Consider the following 17,220-nt stretch of genomic DNA (forward strand, 5'->3'; position numbering starts at 1 on the left):
TACAGATGGTCAATTTTTCTGTTGGAAGGATAGGGGCTGATGGGCTATCTAAGGGAGAGATTAGCACAGCTTCTCTGCATGCACGGTATCCTTTGTTTACCGGGGTGGACACTGGACCCTCTATGGCTCACTTCCCATACAACTCCTGGATGGAAGCAGTGGGCGTGATCACTTAGGTGCATGCTCGGAGGTCTCAGAGCATGTCTTTGCCCAAGTCTGTGTGTTGCTCTACGTCTCATTCCTTTGTCTCTCACCCTCTTAACACATCTCCTTCATCCGCTCTATTTCTCCACATCGAGAACTTCTTTCTAGACTAGAGTGAAGGATGAAAGTTGCACAGTCATGTCTGACTCTTTGCAACTCCATGGACTGTACATTCCCTGGAACACTCCAGGCCAGAGCACTGGAGTGGGCAGCCTTTCCCTTCTCCAGGGGATCTTCCCAACCCAGGGATCAAACCCAGGTCTCCTGCACTGTAGGCGAATTTTTTACAAGCTGAGCCACCAGGGAAGAAGCTGTCTCTAAATCACAAGGTATTCTCACCAAGTCTATTGCCTATTCATAAAACTCCGGGAGTTGGCGATGGACAGGGAGGCCTGGTGTGCTGCGATCCACAGGGTCACAGAGAGTCAGTCGGACACAACTGAGTGAGTGAACTGAACTGAACTGAACTGAACCAGTCCTATGCCAGTTGAAGCCTATGGCCTGGCCTAAGCCATAGGCTTTTTTTTTTTTTTTAAGAGTATAATTGCTTTACAATGTTGTATTAGTTTCGGCTATACAGCAAAGTGGTAATTCACCTATGTATAGGTAATTCACCTATACATATTTCCCTTCTTCCTTAGATTTCATTCCTGTTTAACATATACCTATATATCTTTATCTATCTATCTATCTATATATATATTTTTTTGGTTGCTGCTGTTTTTCATCATTTTCCCTGTGCTGCCCTTTGCCTAAAACAAGTGAACTGATAGATTGAAAGCACAGGGGAAAAGAGAATCCTAGAAATAAAAATGCATTGATTACTATTTCAAAGGTAGTATCTCATCATATAAATACAATTCCATCTAACAGAAATGCTCTAAGACCTATCCACCATGTGAAAAATAGTTATATGAAAAGGTACCATAAGTTCAATCAAAGTTGTTAGGGATATATTACCTGCTGCCGTAAGAGGGCTCCAGGTTAGCTTGTTTCCAGTCCTCCTAGTCCTCTGACTACTAAGTATTTGAGCTGAGGGCTCTTCCAGCTGTGAGCTGGCCAGAGGAGGAGCAACCCAGAGCCGAGTCAGCGTCACCCAGGATCCTGCTGTATTTCGGGCTTGCTTCCTACCTTGTTTTCCCGCTCTCTGTTGATCTTTGCTTTTTCTTTGTAACTACAAATAGCCTTTCCTTTCAGCAAGGATTTCTCTTCTTCCCTGGGGACTGGGACACAGCAAAGTCTCTGCAACTTCTATCTTTATCCTCTGTCTCTGAAGTTAGCAGATAAGCTTGTGTTTTTGCTTTCTAGCAAAAATGGAAAACTGGCCAGGAAAAATCACCTTTTCAGGTCTAGTTCTGGTCCTCCCACTCTCACTCTCAGGGAAGAACCTGTGTTCTTCTTCTACATCAGTCAGACCCACCTCTGAAGTTAGACTACTGGGTTGGGATTGTGGCCACAGCCATTGCTCACACTAGGTTTTAGGTACATAACAGGCTGAATTAAAACTCATCTTCATTTAAGAGTGAAGACAGAATCAGTTTTTAATAAAGAAAGGCATCCTAGACATTCCATCTCAGAAGTCAGAGTGGGCATTCTATTGTGAAAGTGGGAAGTCTCTGAGAGAGGCTCAAGAAGAAGAGGATTCAGAACTGCCATCTTGTTTCCCCTTTGTCTTCAGCAATCCTTTGCCTGGCTCTATAAACCTGCTCTAGGTTATTCTGGTAGTGTATAAAACTCTACTCAATACTCTGTAATGACCTACGTGGGAAAAGAATGTAAGAAAGAGTGGATAACTGTGTATGTATAACTGATTCATTTTGCTGTATAGCAGAAACTAGAACAACATTGTAAATCAACTGCATAGCAATCAATAATTTTAAAAAACAGAGATAAGTGATAGAGAAAAGATTTTAAAAAAAGTAAAGTAAGGAATTCCAAGGATAGGATGGGAAATTCAATTAGCAATTTGGCTAGACAACTAATTGGAAAGCTGGATAACATCATGTTTTTTTTTTTTTTTTTCAAACTAGATATGTGTTACTTGACTCAACTTGTCAGCTTTCCAGAGAACATCTTCCTGACTTTTGTATCTGAAATCTTCGTCTTTCCCAGTGTTTACCACAAACGTTCATATTGAGTGGAGTGGCCATCTTGATTCTGTAATGTCACATCTGTGGGAGTCATGAAGGTCAAGGTCTCAGAGAGCACTGGGGATGAGTGCTCATTCATGAGTGTTTGCTCTGGGTAAAGATGGCAGAGACTTGATGGAAGATGACCAAGTCTGACTCATAGGAATACTAAAACGTCTTATTTGTTAACTATGTCAGCCACTGTGCTTTTTGGTTCACATGAAATAATTTATTTTATATCCATGTTTTATGTTCTGTGAAGTACCATCATGATGCTAATGACTCCCAGCTGAAGAACACACACCTATGGGATGAATGGGCAGAGGGACAGGAGCTGATATTTCATCTGTAAATCTCTGATGAGAAGAATGCCATCTAATAGGGACCAAACAAGACTTGTATCTGTTACTAGAGCATTACATATATGTTTGTGTGTGTGTGTGTGTGTGTATTTTATATGTATGTATGTGTGTGTGTGTGTGTGTGTGTATGGTGACAGGAGGTCATATATAGTGGTTATATATAGTGGTTATATATAGTGGCAGGAGGTCAGCCAGCAAGTGAGGAAAAGACTTTTGAAGAAACTGATGCCAAAATTAACAAAAAATAAGGATCTTTGGGGAAAATCCATGGTTCTTATAGAATAAGTGGGTTGGCTTCCTGTTAGGAAGTTTCTAGGAAGTCACTTAACTTAATGGATGGCATTTTTGCAGTATCTTATTCCAGCCTCTTGGCTCCACCCTTTACAATTTCATTGAGTAAAGCATCTGGGAAGATTTGTATAGTTTTCCCAATCTCATCAGTTCAGTTCAGTCGCTCAGTCGTGTCTGACTCTTGGCAACCCCATAGACTGCACTATGCCAGGCTTCCCTGTCCATCACCAACTCCCAGAGCTTACTCAAACTCATGTCCATTGAGTCAGTGATACCACCCAACAATCTCATCCTCTGTCATCCCCTCCTTCTGCCTTCAATCTTTCCTAGCATCAGGGTCTTTTCAAATGAGTCAGTTCTTTGGATCAAGTGGCCAAGTATTGGAGTTTCTGTTTCAGCATCAGTCCTTCCAATGAATATTCAGGACTGATGTCCTTTAGGATTGACTGGTTTGATCTCTTTGCAGTCCAAGGACCTCTCAAGAGTTCTCCAACACCACAGTTCAAAAGCATCAATTCTTTGGCACTCAGCTTTCTTTATAGTCCACCTCCCACATCCATACACGACTCCTGGAAAAACCATAGCTTTGACTACATGGACCTTTTTTGGCAAAGTAATGTGTCTGCTTTTAAGTCTGCTGTCTAGGTTGGTCATAACTTTCCTTCCAAGGAACAAGTGTCTTTTAATTTCATGGCTGCAATCACCATCTGCAGTGATTTTGGAGCCCCCAAAAATAGTCTGTCACTGTTTCCACTGTTTCCCCATCTATTTCCCATGAAGTGATGGGACCAGATACCATGATCTTCATTTTCTGAATGTTGAGTTTTAAGCCAACTTTTTCACTCTCCTCTTTCACTTTCATCAAGAGGCTCTTTAGTTCTTCTTCACTTTCTGCCATAAGGGTGGTGTCACCTGCATATCTGAGGTTACTGATATTTCTCCCGGCAATCTTGATTCCAGCTTGTGCTTCTTCCAGCCCAGTATTTCTAATGATGTACTCTGTATATAAGTTAAACAAGAAGGGTGAAAATCTCATAGAATCGTATTATTAACAGTAATCTAGGTGAAGCTCTAATACTTTGGCCACCTAATATGAAGAGCCTACTCATTGGAAAAGACCCGCCTGATGCTGAGAAAGATTGATGGCAAAAGGAGAAGGGGGTGGCAGAGGATGAGATGGTTAGATAGCATGACTAACTCAATGGTCATGAATTGGAGCAAACTCCAGGATACAGTAAAGGATAAGGGAGCCAGGCGTGCTGCAGTCCATGGGACAGTCCATGGACATGACCTAACGACTGAACACACACACACAGGTCGCATTGTATATTGAACTATCAGACTTGAGCACTTTCATTTTTAAACAATGAAAAATACCTCCATTATCTCCAAAATACCTCAAAAGCATGACAGGTCCATGGTATATTTTAAAATGTTTGAAGTTTTGTACTTACACGACACGAATATCAATATATGCACTGTTCATGTCAGAACGCTTGTATCCTGCAATATAAAGCTAGTGGAGGCCAGGCAGGAGAGCAGTTGAAATCTTCTTGGAACATAAATATATTGAAGGTTGCTAATGAAAGACTAATTGATGAGAACAGGAAGCAGTCAATTTTAATAATGTAATTTGTTCAGTATCACTACAGCAATTTAAAACAGAAAGAAAGAAAAGGGTTTAAATCTCTAAATTCTGTGCTGAAAGATCCAAGGTTAAGATGAGATTGCAGCATAGCTTGTTTGTTAGCATAGTTAAAAATAATGATCAAGTTAATTAAAACTGAATTATAGTGGAACCATCTCAATAGACTCATGACAGCCATTTTAATGAGTTCCATTAAAGGTAGCAATAATAATTAAGTTATTTTGAAACCAGCTCAATAATTTTCATAAGAAATCTATTATGCACATTTCTTTCATGTCCCTGTTGGTATAACTGTAGTAGCAGGAAATTTAGACTGTGGACTCTAAATATGCTCTGCAATGAATTGTGTTATGAATTAATGCTGTGCGTGCTATTTGAGAAGAGTAGTTACCATCTGTGTGTGTTATCTCTCTTTGCACAATTCTCCCAAAGAACAATGGTGACACTAAAAAAGAGGGAACATTCTAAGGTGAGATCCCCAGTCTTTTTCCAACAACTGGGGACTCCATAAACATGAAAATATTTAAAAGTCTCCTTGCATATAAGTGGTTGTATTTTTAGAATCCTATTGATTAATAAAAGGCATCATGACACCAAGTTTTATGATTTCAGCAGCAATTTGCATTTTGTTAGTCACAACTTCTATGTAAGTAGAGGAAGTATTAGTGAGATTTTGTTTGAGCCTATGATATTTTAGTTCTCAGACAAAGCTGCTATATTTTTGTCCTTTCCTTTCTTTCTCTCCCCCAGGATAAGGCCATTGGTATTGGAAATCTGGAGTGAAATGAGATAGGCTCCCATGTTTCTGCAATTTCTTGGGATGTCAATCTGAACAGGAGGTTAGGAAAAAGGACAGTGGGTTACTATGTAGATATCAACACATCTGTCATCTGCCTTCTCTTTCTATAAGAATGCTTTGCCTTTAACTTATCACAAAGTTCTTTTTTTGTATTTCTATTTTGAAGAAAATATAAACTAAATGAAGAATGAAGCTGGATACTTACTCTTCATCCCTAATCTTTGAATATTGAGACTTTATGTCATGAATACTTAAAAGGCTATTTATACAGGTAAATAAATCTCAACTTTATTGTGTTTAAGAATTACCAATGATATTAGTAAACATCACTCAGTGTAGGTAATTTATAATCTTATTTCAGGCTTTTAAGTAAATACTTCACTTTTTAAATTAAAGCTTCATGACTACTCAAACCCCACACAGATTACTGATAAATATCTGTAGATTGACTTATTAAAGTTCATTAGTTGTTTTATTATATATTAGTATTTATTTATTACGATTATTATTATTGATCACATAAATTTGTCATGCTGTCCTAGGTTATTACAAAACTGTGTGTTCTTGGACTATTAGCTTACATTTGAGCATAGTGGCTTCTCCCCGGAAATGGCTATTTTCAAGGGATATTCCTGCAGCTATTAAATAAAAATGCAATCATAAGGTCATTAATCTTATCTCAATAAAGTGCAAATGCAAATTTTTTATTATTAATATGTCTATCTACATTTATTATACAAAATTATATAGTATTTCAGAAACAGAAATAGTAATTACAAAGTCAACATGGATTGAGTGCATTCAGTTCAGTTCAGATCAGTCATTCAGTCATGTCCAACTCTTTGCAACTTAATGGTCTGCAGCTTTCCAGGCTTCCCTGTCCATCACCAACTCCCAGAGCTTGCTCAAACTCATGTCCATCTAGGTGATGCCATCCAACCATCTCATCCTCTGTCCTCCCCTTCTCGTCCTGCCTTCAATCTTTCCCAACATCAGGGTCTTTTCCAATGAGTCAGTTCTTTGCATCAGGTGGCCAAAGTGTTGGAGTTTCAGCTTCAACATCATTCTTTTCAGTGAATATTTAGGACTGATTTCCTTTAGGATGGACTGGTTGGATCTCCTTGCAGTCCAAGGGACTCTCATGAGTCTTCTCCAACACCACAGTTTAAAAGCATCACTTCTTCAGTGCTCAGTTTTCTTTATAGTCCAACTCTCACATCCATACATGACTACTGGAAACACTATGGCTTTGACTAGACAGACCTTTGTTGGCAAAGTAATGTCTCTGCTTGTGAATATGCTTGGTCATAGCTTTTCTTCTAAGGAGTAAGTGTCTTTTAATTTCATGGCTTCAGTCACCATCTGCAGTGATTTTGGAGCCCAAGAAAATAGTCTCTCTCTGTTTCCATTATTTCTCCATCTATTTGCCATGAAGTGATGGGACTGGAAGCCATGATCTTAGTTTTCTGAATGTTGAGCTTTAAGCCAACTTTTTCACTCTCCACTTTCACTTTCATCAAGAGGCTCTTTAGTTAGTTCTTCTTCGCTTTCTGCCACAAGGGTAGTGTCATCTGCACATCTGAGGTTATTGATATTTCTCCCAGGAATCTTGACAAGAAACATAGGCATAGACATCAGAAGGCAGCAGAAAGAGTCCCCTGTGTGCATAAGAGTACTGAATTTTTGGCCTACTGGACTTTATGTTTAGAAATGATTTTCTTTGCAAAATAAATTCTGAATATGACAACCTATTAAAAGGAGCTGTGTGCAGAAAAGCCTACATTTAGACAAATATTTTAGTTCTAAAGTTAACTTTTTCATTAATAAAATGAAAGATCAACATTGCTATAATCTTCCTTTCATTGAAATAACATAAATCCTTAGTCTCAAAAATTTTAAATTAATATAATCTTTGTGTGAAAAATATATGATTATTTTAGATAACCATTTGATTCTATTCTTAAAACCCAATGAAGCACATCATGAGAAATTAGTAAGTCATTTTACACACAGCACGTAGCTTAAACTTAAATGTTTGCTTTATAATATTAATTTTATAACAGGCCTAATAATGATCCTCTAAAAGAAAAGCAGACACAGGAGAAAAAAGGCAACTTTTGAATTACTTTTAACATACAGATTACATTTATCTAAATTTTGTCAAGTTTGGGTTAAGTAAGTATGGGAAATTTCAAGCCAAATATAGTGTGTGTGTGTGTGTGTGTGTATGTGTGTGTGTGTGTGTGTGCTTAGTCATGTCAGACCTTTACAACCCCAAGGACTGTAGCCCATCAGGTTCCTCTGTCCATGGGATTTCCCAGGCAAGAATACTGGAGGGGATTGCCAGAATTTGATAAGCGATTGAAGCTAATGGTTAAGATAAAAGGAATTTGTTGTTACTTTATGCTTTCCTCATGGAATGTTCAATTCAGAAACTATTTTAATGTTTGTAAACTGATTTTCAAGCATTTGATATTATCAGTAAATTTCTGTTATTTGTTTATAAACAGTGAGTGCTTTTTCTATTAGTGTCTATTCATGCACAGTGTAATGCATATTAAGAAAAACCAGGTAAGTACCTGGACAGTTTTCACATTAAATACATTCATTGTCTTCTGGTCTATATAGCAATGCATTGAGAATTTAGAGAACAAATGAGAAAAAATATAAATTACATCAAGATGTCTTTATATACCAGTTAAAGTGAAGGCTAGCGTTTGTCTAAAATAATGGTGTAACATTATCATATGAAAGAATAAGCCTTTTGTTTGCCTCTGAAGATGATGCCAGCAACTTTCTGAGGCTTGATCTGAGCCAAGAATAAATGTATTGTAGCATCATTTCTGTCTGAACTTCAAGGAAAAGGAAACATTTACTCTAAACTTTTAGGTTCACTCCTTCTCAGTGATTGTACATGAACTTCATGAAGGCACAGACAAGACAAGGCCTGAGTTGACTTTGCATTCTGCCCAGGTCTCACATTTGGGAAGAGTTTGGCAATGGCAACCCACTCCAGTATTCTTGCCTGGAGAATCCCATGGACAGAGGAGCCTGGTAGGCTGCAGTCCATGGGGTCACGAAGAGTCGGACACGACTGAGTGACTTCACTTCACTCACTTAATGCTTTCAAATAGATGGGGAAATGATGGAAACAGTGAGAAACTTCATTTTTTGGGTCTCCAAAATCATTTCAGATGGTAACTGCAGCCCTGAAATTAAAAGACGCTTGCTCCTTGGAAGAAAAGCTATGACCAACCTAGAGAGCATATTAAAAAGCAGACACATTACTTTGTGACAAAAGTCTGTCCAGTCAAAGCTATGGTTTTTCCAGTAGTCAAGTATGGATATGAGAGTTGGTCCATAAAGAAAGCTGAACGCTGAAGAATTGCTGCTTTTGAACTGTGGTGTTGGAGATAACTCTTGAGAGTCCCTTAGATTGCAAGATTAAACCAGTCAATCATAAAGGAAATCAGTCCTGAATATTCATTGGAAGGACTGATGCTGAAGTTGAAACTCCAAAACTTTGGCCACCTGATGTGAAGAACTGACTCATTGGAAAAGACTCTGATGCTGGGAAAGATTGAGGGCAGGAGGAGAAGGGGACGACAGAGGATGAGATGGTTGGATGGCATCACCAACTCAATGGACATGAGTTTGAGCAAGCTCTGGGAGTTGGTGATGGACAGGGAGGCCTGGCATGCTGCAGTCCATGGGGTCGCAAAGAGTTGGACGTGACTAAGAAACCAAACTGTTAATGCTTTCAACCATATAAAGAAAGCACCCATGTACATAGCAACTGTTAATATCTACATTTTTAAATTTGTCATTCTCCCAATATTATTTTTCTTCATAAAATTCCCAATATTGGGCTTAACTACACTGAATTTCTAATTCCTTGTGTTAGAACTTGAGTATCCACAACATGTAAAGGGACTTAGGCAGGAACATGGGTAAAACTTTACATTGATAGTGAACGTTTACACGAGTGAAGTCTAAGCTTTAGACTTCGGCTCTGAGTCTCTACCCAGCAGGATCAGTGGATTCCGCCATGCCCCCCGGCCTCCCACCTACACCTCACAGGGCCTGGAGGTCCTCTCTCTGGGAGTCGTTGACACTCCTCTGCTGTAGGCGTCAGTTCTGCTGTCCACGCTCTTTCCTGGTGGCTGAATCTGCTCCACTGTTGGGCCTCGAAGGCACAGCTGGGTCTGATCTTGTAGCTGCTGCTGCTCTTTTCACAGATGCAGAGCACCTTCTCCAACCCAGATAGGAGAGGATTTCTCTAAGTGAATCTTAAAATTATTTTATTGGGCTCCCCAAAGGGTGGTCTCATTTTCTGACTTTTGTTTAATTTTTTTTTGAAAACCTCTTTCTTGAAGAACTTGGAATCCCTTTCCCCAAGTTCAAGAGAATGGCTCACCTGATGTCCCATCTATAAGCATCTTTCTTCCTTGAAAATGCACTGGTCTTGGGCTGAAGTCTTGCTGCTTCTGTTTCCATCTCATTGGACATTTTCCCAACAAGAGCCATATAGAAGCCTCTTTCACTGGTCTGTCAATTCTTGAGGAAAACATACCAGACAGAGTGTCTTCCATTGAAGTCATCTAGGACAGACAGACTGCTTGGCATTGAGAAACTTAACCACGAAATCTCCTCAGCCTCAACACTTACTGTTACAGTTCATTCCTTACTCCCAGCCCAACCTCTCCACTTTTGCAAAGCAAGCCTGCAAAAAGCTTGCTTGCTAGCATTTCTAAACTTTGAAAGAAATTGAGAAATTTGAGAGAAGAAAAGGAGAGGATAATAATTTTTCAGTCCTATCTGGTTTTGTTGTTTGTTTTTTTTGTGTATGTGTTTGGTTTTTTGTTTTGTTTTGTCTGCTTAATAGCCCACATCTTGAACTGCCCTTTGGTCACTATTATGGAATATTACTTTGAAAATCTTTCAAAAATTGCATTATTTTTGTTGATTTCCCAAGGAAGTTTATGTTTGGTAATTTTTCAAATATTGAAGAACTAGTTATCTCCATCTCTGTTCTTTATGTAATGGACATCTATCTTTTCTATGTCTTAAGCAGACTTCTAATTTCAATTTTTTCTCAGTTTTACTTCAACATCTTAAAACCAATAATCATTTCTTAGGAAGTAATTTTCAAGTTTGTGAATTATCTAAATTGCCTGCTGTTCTTCCTGATATTTCTGCCTGTTTTGTGGCCAATTCGATGTTCATTAGCACCTCCAGCAAATGGTGAGCCAAGAGAGAAAGAGGGAGAATAGTTAATTTTGTCATTTTTTGGAAACATGAATAAAAGGTTTGGTAGGAAAGGACACTAAAATTAATACCTAAAATAGGACTTAAAACTGATCTGCAGGAGAATGATAGTTTTCCCTTCTCATAGAAGAATGTAATGATACAATTATTGTCAAGCACTTGACCAGTATAAATGATGTGTGAAAGGGGAATTGTACTGTCTTTTGTATAGGGAGATGCTGCTGCTGACACCTGAATGAAAAGAATCCACAATTTGTACTCAAATGGCTTGAATTCAGGTCTTATCTCCACCCATGATTAGCTTATATGACCCTGAACAAGGTGTATCCAGTGCTTCTCTCTGATCTTTCTTGTGTAAAGAGTAAGCAATAAGAGATTTTTCATAGGGCTGCTGCAATGAAAAGACATCATATATAGGAAGACACTTTAAAAACTCTAAGGGATACTCCTATAACTTTACAATTATAATCATTATTAATATCGTCATCCTTAGTAATGTGTTTGAATGAATTATTTTGATTCATTGACACTTTCTTATTTAGTTTTCAAGCAGGATGGTTTAAAAAATTGATGATTATGTCTCCACTCTGTAATGAGAAAACATTTTATTTTATTAAACCTCACTGGTTTTAAGTTACTTAATGTCGACCTCCAAGTCTCTAGTTAACAGCCCAAACCAGAGAAATAATATTTACTCAAGAATGGGATCAATTGTGCCTAATATCCAAAGCCATTAGCAGTCTTAACAGCTCAACTTTGAATCTAGACTGTATATTTCCTATCATTGGGACAAGAATCCATAATGAGGTAAAGGTTTTTCTTTTTTCTTTTTTTTTGTTTAATTTAAAATTATCTGAAACTAGATAAAGCAGGCAATTCTAAGGATGGAAAAATGGAAAAGTAGGCAAAAAGTACATCCGTTATTGAAAGAGCTTGGAATATGATGGAAATAGGGTGAAATGAGGGTATTCTGGACAAATGATAAGGCTTAGAATATATGACACTGGAATTAAACACATGTAAAGAACCTACTTATCACTTACTTTCTATCTGCTTAAAAATGGAAACCACTTATAAGTCACACATAATTTAGGTAGCCTACAAGTAAATAATTCTTAGGAGCAGATGGTTTTATTTCAATGGCAGTGTTTAATTTTTGAAAGAACACAAACTTAAGATTCCAACATGAGAGAAGATTCCAGCATGAGAATGAGCTTGAAATTTACAAAAAGGTATGTATCTTGAATCTAAGCCCATCTTGGTATTACTCAGATGGAATTAGATTTTGAAATATTTTATGTTTATGTTAGTTTTTAATATTAAGAGCTGAGTCTGCGAGCGGAAAGTCTCACGTCTGGGGGAACGTTTCACTGTGGGTGTGCACATGCGTGTGAATGTACATGGTGGGTGTGTCGGGGGGTGCACACGTGCATACTTGTATTCAGGAAGAGAAAGAAGAGCTGGGATGTGAAGGACAGGAACATAAAGACTATCTTAGAGAAATTTTGAGTCAACAAGGTCAAGGAAATCCTAGTAAGGGAGAGATTTAGAAATGGCCACTGAAAGAATGTGAAAGCATAAAGCAGGGAATTTTTCTGGGAGCTCACTGGAGGGAGTCTGCATATCTTGGAGGGGAGAGTTTTGTTCTTTAACAGAGTCCAGTAAATTCCACAGTCTGGCTCTAAAAAGAATAAAAGAAAACCATTTTAATTGGAAACTGAGGTTTCCATTTGCAGCCCATGCAAAGACAGTCTTGCTTTGGTTGACAATGTGAACCAAACCATTATTTAACACACACACACACACACACACACACACACACACACACACACACATGCATGCACACAGAGGTGAATAAACATTTAGATATACTCAAAATGTTAGTAATACTTTTTCTCTGTATGGTGAGATCATGGCAATTTTTGGTTTCTTCTTTTATGCTTCTTTGCAGCTCCCCAGTTTCCTGAGTTGAACATATATTAATTTTGTAATTAGACAAAAAAAGAACACTATTTTAAAAGTGAATGTAATCATGGATTATTTTTGTGTGTGTGTACCATCTAATTTGAAGACCTAGGGGTTTCCTAGTGACTCAGATGGTAAAGTATCTGTCTGCAATGCAGGAGACCTGGGTTTGTTCCCTGGGTCGGGAAGATTCCCTGGAGAAGGGAATGGCTACCCACTCCAGTATTCTTGCCTGAAGAATGCCATGGACAGAGAAGCCTGGCAGGGTACAGTTCATGGGGTTGCAAAGAGTCAGATATGACTCAGTGACTAACACATAGGGGACAATGGAGTATGATACTGGCTGCAACCAAAAATAAATCCATTAGATAAAAGTTTATAGTAATGGTTGATACTCTAGTCCATTCAGGATCTACATGGGTGTATTGCATGCTTGTGGCTTCACTTTGAAGGCCCTTGACTGAGAGCAGACCTGTGATGAAATTATAGGGGCAGGAAGGACTCCACCACAGGTACCTGTCTCTGTTTTATACTTTCTCTCCTTCCTCACGGGGATTTGGTTGGATTTTTTTGGCCCTAACATTTTAATAGTAGTAGTGCTACCCCTTTTGCTAGATCATGTGATCCAAAGTATTGGGATGAGGGTGGGCACAAAACTCCCTTAATCTTTCTCTACTTTATTTAGCTAAGACAACCCCTTCTCCTCCTGCCATCTTACTTTTCTCTCATTTGTGGGTTAATTGGGACTAGAAAACATCTCCCATGCAGATTCTAGCAACTTTAAAAGAGAAATAAAATTGCAAACAGGAGACTTGAAAGGTTCTAACCAGGGAAGGATGACAATGTGATAGACACAGACTCAAAAAAAAAAAACAAAACTGGATTTCACACTCCTCCCCAACCCCCCACCAAAAAAGAAACTTCCCCTAGGAAATAAAAAGAAAACCTGAACACTGAAGGTTTGAAACAGACTTGAGCTACAGCACAGCCTTCAATCTTAATTCTGCAATCACATCTTGGCATATTCCAGTACCCACACAAATTCTGCATTGTTGGTGACAACCCGAAGGAAATGTTAGGATTTTGGCAATTCTTGACTATTCAGTTTTGTTACTGTGATTTTTGCCCTCTTAGGAATTTATGTTTTCCCCAAAGAAAACATAATTAAAGAGTCCCAGTATCTGATATTAATGGACAGTGGGTAACATGACAATACATTACTCTATGCTAAGATCGTCAAAGAATCTGGCAAGGAATCTTGTGGAAAACCTTACAATTTTTAAATTAGTCAAGCACATTAAAACACATTTTAATCCTCACTTGTTTTATAGTGCTATTGGACCCACATACTTCAAATATTAAAGTGATTGTACAAATTCTTGCTAAGGTTTCTCTAATTAAATTCTAACCTAAGTGACAAGACAGAAACAGTGTCTAGGGGGCTTTGTTCATGGATATTTTTCTGTCCTTGAGTCTGGCAATACTGATATCCAAACAACTTGATCAAGTATAATAAGGCCATTATCTGCTTTCTCTCCTCTTCCTTCCTCTCCTCCTCCACACACTTCTCCTCTGTCTCCTTCTATTTCTTTTCTAGATTCCTGAACTCCCTCTGGTCTTAAAAGTAGCACACATCCCCCTTGTAAATCTCCTTGTAAAGCTTCTCAAACTTTGCATACCTTTTATACTCCTTCTGAGGATATGACTTAGAATCCTGGAAACTTAGCTTTTACCCTTGAAGCACTTGTGGGGTTTGTAGAGTTGGTCTGAAAAAGAAATGCCTTTAACTCTGAATTGAGTTGACTGGCAAAGTCCAGCTCTAAGTGATACCCCGCGCAAGTTCTCACCAAAGACCTTGGGAACTGAATGACAGACACCACACCCCCTAGAGTGTGTATCTATCACATTGGCATCCTCCCCTGGGTAGACCCTTTCAAGTCTCCTCTTTTCAAATTTATTTCTCCTTTGAAGTTGCTAAAATCTGCATGAGAGATGTCTTCTAGTCCCAAATAATCCACAAATGAGGGAAAAGTAAGATGGCAGGAGGGGAAGGGGGTAACCGAGGATGAGATGGTTGGATGGCATTACCGACTCAATGGACATGAGTCTGAGCAAACTCCAGGAGATGGTGAAGGACAGGGAAGCCTGGCATGCTGCAGTCCATAGGGTCGCAAAGAATCAGAAGTGACTGAGCAACTGAACAATAGCGACATACTTGAGTCCTGTGGACAATCAAGCATTTTCTAGTTCAGTTTATATGATTGGTAACAAAGATCTTTGCTAGATCCCTAAGGAGCTTCTAGAAAACAAATACAGAGGCACTTTTCTTTCTGCAGAGAAGTGAGAGGGGAAGACGGGGTTTTGTAGATATACTTTCCCTGCTGCTTAATCCTCAAGTGACACTCTTCCCATTTTTCAGTTGTACTGTCTAGCTTAAGATAATCACATACATCATACACATCAATGAAATGATTTCAGGTGGAAGGGGGAATACCAGACCACCTGACCTGCCTCCTGAGAAATCTGTATGCAGGTCAAGAAGCAACAGTTAGAACTGGACATGGAACAACGGACTGGTTCCAGTTGCGAAAGGAGTACGTGAAGGCTGTATATAGTTATGCTGATTATTTAACTTATATGCAGAGTATATCATGCAAAGTGCCAGATAGGATGAAGTACAAGCTGGAATCAAGATTTCCGGGAGAAATATCAATAACCTCAGATATGCAGATGATTACACCCTTATTACAGAAAGCAAAGAGGAACTAAAGAACCTTTTGATGAAAGTGAAAGAGGAGAGTGAAAACGCTTGCTTAAAACTCCACATTCAAAAAACTTAAGATCATGGCATCCGGTCCCATCACTTCATGGCAAATAGATGGAGAAACAATGGAAACAAAGAGACTTTCTTTTCTTGGGCTGCAAAATCACTGTAGATGGTGACTGCAGCCATGAAATTAAAAGACACTTGCTCCTTGGGAAAAAAGCTATGACCAACCTAGACAGCATATTAAAAAGCAGAGACGTTATTTTGCCAACAAAAGTCCATCTAGTCAAAGCTGTGGTTTTTCTGGTAGTCATGTATGGATGTGAGAGTTGGACCATAAAGAAAGCTGAGCACTGAAGAATTGATGCTTTTGAACTGTGGTGTTGGAGAAGACTCTTGAGAGTCCCTTGGACTGCAAGGAGATCCAACCAGTCCATCCTAAAGGAGATCAATCCTGGGTGTTCATTGGAAGGATTGATGTTGAAGCTGAAACTCCAATTCTTTGGCCACCTGATGCAAAGAACTGACTCTTTAGAAAAGACCCTGATGCTGGGAAAGATTGAAAGCAGAAGGGGACAATGGAGAATGAGATGGTTGGATGGCATCACTGACTCAATAGACATGGGACTTGGTGATGGACAGGAAAGCCTGGTGTATTGCAGTCCATGGGTTTGCAAAGTGTCGGACATGACTGAGTGATTGAACTGAACTGAACTGGAAGGGATGGAGACAGAGGTCAGAAGATGTGAAAGCAAAGATCTTAGATGTGAGGGTGTGTCACAGAGGCATGTCTTAACCTTTTGGATTAGGGACTACCCAGTAATCATGTTGGGAGAAGGCAATGGCACCCCACTCCAGTACTCTTGCCTGGAAAATCCCATGGATGGAGGAGTCTAGTAGGCTGAAGTCCATGGGGTCGCTGAGGGTCGGATATAACTGAGCGTCTTCACTTTCACTTTTCACTTGCATGCATTGGAGAAGGAAATGGCAACCCACTCCAGTGTTCTTGCCTGGAAAATCCAAGGGATGGGGGAGCCTGGTGGGCTGCCGTCCGTGGGGTCACACAGATTCGGACACAACTGAAGTGACTTAGCAGCAGCAGCAACAGTAATCATGTTGAGTTCAATTTTGTATTGTCTTGATTCTAAGTTGCTTGTTGTAGTAGTTGTAATATCCTGAATTAGGTTACCAACATGATAGCTTCCTTGTCTTTTCTAAATGTCAGAATCTTGAATCATTGACACATCTTCCTGAGGCTCTTGGGACCCTCAAGTGTGTGCAGATTTCATTTTGGTTAATTTCATTATTTTCCAGCTTTCATCTAAAACTGCCATTGGCATTAACTGCCAGGCTTCAGGTAGAATATGTAAAGCCATGCGAAGGTCATTTATTCCTACCAATTAGAAAATAAGTTACACTGCTTCTGGTTAGGAATTCAACACACATTTTAAAAAAGAAATACCCAAAGAATTTTTTCCCTGCAGAGCTTAATTAGATGGTTGAGAATTCTTCCACCAGAAAATCAATTTTCTAGTGGGACATCAAGCCAGGATGAGACAGATCACCAGAAAGAAAGACTACAAGAAACCAGAAAAAGAAAGGTAAAAGAAAAAAAAAAGAAACACATGTGTCCACACAGACTTTTATTTTTGGTGTTTCTAAATTTAAATGTGTGCTCTTCCATATCACTGGAGACCCATAGTGATGGTTTTTAAATACTTTAAAGCAGAGATATTTATACGTATATATATTTTTTAATAGTTGAGTTGGCATTCCAGGTAATCAGT

General features: G+C 38.9%; 1 protein-coding gene across 1 annotated transcript in view; it reads left to right on the forward strand.

The window, feature by feature from the left end:
- Positions 1 to 17,220, forward strand: part of ARHGAP24 (Rho GTPase activating protein 24) — an 881,574-nt gene that overhangs the window by 316,886 nt on the left and 547,468 nt on the right. The window lies entirely within an intron of this gene.

The sequence above is a fragment of the Bos taurus genome, chromosome 6, assembly GCF_002263795.3.
Source record: "Bos taurus isolate L1 Dominette 01449 registration number 42190680 breed Hereford chromosome 6, ARS-UCD2.0, whole genome shotgun sequence".
NCBI classification, from domain to species: Eukaryota; Metazoa; Chordata; class Mammalia; order Artiodactyla; family Bovidae; genus Bos; species Bos taurus.